This window comes from Lycium barbarum, chromosome 3, assembly GCF_019175385.1.
Source record: "Lycium barbarum isolate Lr01 chromosome 3, ASM1917538v2, whole genome shotgun sequence".
NCBI lineage: Eukaryota > Viridiplantae > Streptophyta > Magnoliopsida > Solanales > Solanaceae > Lycium > Lycium barbarum.
The window spans coordinates 129,759,001-129,765,000 of NC_083339.1; positions in this window are offsets into that span (position 1 = coordinate 129,759,001).

A 6,000-nucleotide genomic window follows, 5' to 3' on the forward strand; every position below is an offset into this window, starting at 1 on the left:
CAAGAAGAGATCAATAGAATGGCCTAATTAATCATATGATACTATACAAAGAGGTATGTATAAAAGAAAGAATGGAGGATGACTACTTTTACACTACTGAACAAGGAAACTTTCGTTTCCCGTTATTTGAATCAACGCCGCTTATTTTAATTTATATTCACATCAAAGTAAACTAAGTTTAAGAGGTTCTGATGTCTTATTGAAATTAAGAAGTTTACCTAATTGGATCAATAAACCTAGAAAGTTTCAAGCTTTAAGTTTTAAATTTCAAGTTGAAGTTGAAATAATAAATAAATAAATATTTATTTGAAATAAAATTCAACTACTATTTTGAATTTTTAAAATAAAATATATGGATAATCAAGACCTAATTTAATTTAGATTTAAAAAAAAAAATGAAGTTAAAAAAAAAATGAATTCCTAAACTCTATTTTTCAAACTCAATATTCTAATTTAAAATCTGAACATGAAATAATGAGTCAATTCAATAAACAAACTTTTCTTTAAAATAATCTTCAATTTTTATTTCAAATTTGAAACCAAAATATATGCCAAACATGGCCTTAGTTACTCAGTATCTTAGCTCTCTCTTTTGCTTTTAATCACGGAGCATTTAAGGAGTCAACTAGATTATAATAATGACATTAGAAATTCAGGTAAACAAATTGAATAGAACTTATACTCATTTGCAGTGTAATGAAATTTAATACTATTATTGTAATTTAAGTTGTTATAATATATTGTTAATCCTATTTTCTAGTTATTAATTCTATAATTGCACGTGATCATCTTCTAAATGACATTAAAATGTTTAAAAAGTTAAACTTGTTTAAATAATTAAATGTGGTAAAACTATTAATACTCGTCAAGAAAAGACAATCGAACGATAATTTCCTAAATAGTACATATTATTAAAATAACACGGTTAAGAGCCTGTTTGGATGGGCTTATGCCTATAAGCTGCTTAAGTTGTTTGCAGCTTATAAGCTAAAAAAAATAAGTTGGGGTAGTCTAACTTTTTTTTTTGGCTTATAAGCTGTTTTCAACTTATAAGCTGCTTTAGATAAGTTAAGTCAAATGGACCCAATTATTTTTTTGAGCTTATTTTAAACACAAAATAACTTTAAGCTGGCCAGTCAAACACTCAAAAAAAACTGAAAACAGCTTATAAGTTGGTAACCTGGACTTATATCATTTCAACAAAAGATATTGATAGGACTGGAGATGCAACACATATGTACATGGACCACAAAAGAATATGGGTTGTGTGGTTAAAAGTAAATGGACGAATACTTGAACGGGGGGATTAAAATTCCACACCATATTGACAGAATCTAGTGATTGCAACTTGCAATTTATCATATATCATCCACAGCTTTTTCAATCTAACTTTTTATATTTCCGTTATTCACCTAACACTAAAAGAATTTCTAAAACTCTTAAACAATTTGAAATTTGAAATTTACTTTTTAACAAATGCAGATCTCATATTTATAATCAAGTTTGAAGTTGAGAACGAGTATAAGGAAACAGCGAGAAAATTATTAAAATAATACCTTACATATTTTTAAAAATTGTTAAAGATAATAAAGATAACAATCCATCTTTCAAAGTGGTAGTAAGCGACACTTGACTTGATCGATCAAAATGATCATTCCTAATTTAGAACATCTTAAAGTATATTGCTAAGCATATCTCGTACTAAGATCTTTATTGTTTGTGTTTAATCGATATTTGTACTAAATCAACTTTGATATATATATTTTCTTGCTTTTACAATCACTTTTCATTTTTATAGGTGTGAAGATTTAAACATGCATAAAATACTAAAATCATTTAGATGATCACTAAAAAACTTTTAATGTAAGAATTTCCCTTTATCATGTATATTTTACTATTTCCGACCACAACATAGCCGTTACAGTCGCTTCTATAAATCGATACGCATCGTGCATCTTCACTATCCGTTTAACCGTACAATTATAACGATTTACCATCGGTAGTCATCATATTAAGCTATCACGACTAACCACTTTCACCACTGACTATCGCAATTAGTGTCTTACCAACCACCTTTACCACTAGCATCCAGCACAACCATCATCGCAAAACATCTCTACTACCAAGCACCTCTGCCACCAACTATCATTGTACATTCACCGCCCCTGACTCAATATATAACCACTGTCGGCCACCATCACACAACACCATCTCCAACCCACCCACTAACCATGACAACTAGCGTCAATTGCCATTAATTGTTGGATCATAGTTCATAATTTTAAACAATTTTCGAACAACTATATAAGCTACTATTATTTTCTCTAAGACCTTGTGAAATAGTATTTATTATTAACTACTTAAATTTATATTTATCGATATTTAAATAAAGAAGATTTTTAAATTTAGATGTTGAAAAAAATTTAAAATATTTAAATCTAAATATATTGTTGTATTATTATAATGTGTTATCACATTTAAACATCGTAATCTTATAAAAATAAATGAGGCCTCATAAACATTAATTGAAAAAAATATATGGTGACTAATAATATGAAGATTATAATTATGAATATACTGATTAATAAGATAAAAATTGTTATGGTGAGAATGAATAAAGCAAAAGTTGTTATTATTCATTGTAAGAGCATTTTATCTTTAGATACACTATTACTAATATGAATATTAGGGAAAATGCCTAAAACACACCCTAAACTATGTCTAAATTTGCTGTAACACACCTAACCTTTACGAGAGTCCTATGACCCCCCCCCCCACCCCCCACCCCCAAATATTTTTAAATTGGTATTATTAAGCTCCTAAGTGATGAGTTGACAGAGAGTATGTCTTTCACTCTCTCAACGAGAGTGGGGAGCAGTAAATGTAAATGTATTAAAACTTTATTTTATAAGCATTATCTAGATTTTTTTTTCTTTCTTTTACATTTTCCTTTTCCTGTTCTTTCTCTTCTTTTCCATTATTCTTCAGTAACACCTTTAAAATATCTCACTCTCGCCGAGAAATCACCATGCGACCACTGTTCGCCACTGACCACCGCTAAAAATCACCGGACACCTCACTATCTTTATCGACTTCGCGCCTATAAAGTTACTGATTGCAAAAATCTTTCAGTATGTATAACTAGCAATACCACCAAAGATATAACTCCACAAATAGGCTGGCGACTGTTAATTTTTTTTCACTCCAGATCTGTGAAGAAACCTCTCCCAAATAGTGATTATGTCGAATCCCGTGCTTGCTTCCAATTTCTAAGGTTTTCAAATATTTTTAAACAGGTATTATAAAGCTCCTAAGTGATGAGTTGGCAGAGAGTATGTCTTTCACTCTCTCAACGAGAGTGGGGAGCAGTAAATGTATTAAAACTTTATTTTATAAGCATTATCTAGAATTTTTTTTCTTTCTTTTACATTTTCCTTTTCCTTTTCTTTCTCTTCTTTTCCATTCTTCTTCATTACTACCTTTAAAATATCTCACTCTCGCCGGGAAATCACCATCCGACCACTATTCACCACTGACCACTGCTGAAAATCACCGGACACCTCACTATCTTTATCGACTTCGCGCCTATAAAGTTACTGATTGCGAAAATTTGTCTGTATGTATAACTAGCAATACCACCAAAGATATAACTCCACAAATAGGCCGGCGATTGTTAATTTTTTTTGCTCCAGATCTGTGAAGAAACCTCTCCCAAATAGTGATTATGTCGAATTCTGTGCTTGCTTCCAATTTCTTGGGTTTTCAAATCTTTGTCTCTCCTCTCACACCTAAAATCACAAAAGTATTTTCATTGTCACTCCAAAATATTGAAGTCCCTCAATCAATTCTCAAGAAAAAAACTAATAATCTATTCTATTTCGTGCTTTGATGATTTGACAAACTTATTCGAGGAACCAGATATGTTTATAGAGGGAAGTGTTTTCATACCTGAAGATGGCTCTATTTCTTAGGGGAATATGTGGGGATCTGGTTCTTCAGGAAAATTGATAAGTTATGCTACTTCGTGTTTTGATGATTTGATAAACCTACTCGAGGAACCAGATATGTCTTTAGAGGGACCAAATGAGGAACCAGATATGTTTACAGAGGGAACAGATGAGGGACCAGACAGGAACCAAATATGATCAGTTTCCCTAGCCGTCGTACAATTAACTCTACAGTTGTAAAAGTTGTGGCACTATACCAACTGGCAGCAGCACAACTATAGCTTGCTAAAGGCCAAAGCAAATAATGAAATGCCCCTCTCACATCTCACATGCTCTCTCATATATAAACAACATTTTACAAGGTTTAACCTAACACTTGCAAGTTAGAAAATCACATATATCTCAAGTGCAAGCAGCCGCCTCTCAAGATGATCTCAAGAACAAAGCTTCAACAAACAAAAGGATCAGTTCCCAACCACTGAAGATATCATAAGTCCTTAGGTTTGTTGAGTCTCTGCCTTTCGTTATTAACTTGTATTCTTATACGGCTTTCAAGAAGTGTAATAGTAGGAAAGAACTACCACCATTTTGAGTTTGTTCACTTGGCTAGAGTTAGTCAAGGTGTGTTATTTGCAATAGAGTTATTGTAAGGATGAGGGATTAAGAGTTTAAATCCTAGATTGCAATAGGTTGTAACATGAAGTTGCTCGTTTATAGTGAAGTTGAGAAAATCCTGCTGCTGTAGGTAGTGATTTTTAATCCCTTGAACAAGGAATTTTCCACGTAAATATCTTGTGTTATTTACTTTTAGTTTTACTTAAGGGAACAGATAGAGAACCTGGTTCTCTACACTGTTTAGTGAACTCGTATTATAACACCCCGAAATTTTTAAACTAACACTTGAATTTTTGGTTGACCATATCTTGATAGTAGGGATATATTTTATTTCGCGCTTCTTGAACATGAATTTGAGGATATTTGGAACTTGTTTGAAGTGTTATGGTGTAGTTATGTAAACTACTCCTACTATTATTATCTTAGTAAATTAAGAAATGGAATGGATATTTGATATTTTGGTCAACCACTTTTTTTCCTTCATCCTTAAGAAAGTAATATATAATATCTTTTTGGGCTCTTATCCTCTCCACCCCCAATTTTGTTTCCTCCACCAAAAATAAAACCCCAAATCTTCTCTCCTCTCATAATATTCATCCTCTAAATCAATCATCAAGACTTGTTTTGGTTGAGCCACAAACAACTCCACACGATTGAGGTAAGTTGCTGAATCTCGTTTTTTAACTGATCAGCTGATGGTATTTTGAGCTTATCTCCTTGTATAAAATTTAGTTTTAAGTGAGCCAAGATGATCTGGAAAGCTATTTCATAGATATATAACTGTTGTTCAGGCCCCCAAAACCTAGTTTTGCTTGTATTTACTCAAAAAGAGGTGATGAAGTATAGGGAAGGTGCTGCCCAGATTCTATTTTACAAACCCCCACGTGCTACTGTTAGTATTTTGGGCATATATTTTTGTACGAAATTGACATTGGGGTGATTTAAATTTCTATAGAACCCAAAGACATATATCTACAACATTCATTAAGACCACAAAGGCCAATTTTGTTGTTTACCCCTTTGAAACTGAGTCACAATACAAGATAGTAACACTGTCCAGAATTTCTGTTTTGCTAGTTCAGGGTGATTTTCACTAATATCATGTTTATTTTTAACGTGCTGAAACCATTGAACTTATATATATATATATATATATATATATATATATATATATATATATACCCTTTTACAAGCTAAGGGAAAATTGGCTAAGGAAGTTGACATCTTTACTTGTTGTTGCTTTGGGGATTTATAACTTCTTGATGGTTATTTGAGCTTTAGAAGCTCTAAAGCTCCAAGGTTTGCACCTAAACTTGAACTTTTCTTTCAGTTTGTTTTGGTTGAGATATTGTGAGGAGCTTGAATCTTGGTGAAATAATATCTACTTTAAATTGTTGGCATATTGGCTTTATTGCTACTTGATAGCTTGCTTGTTTTG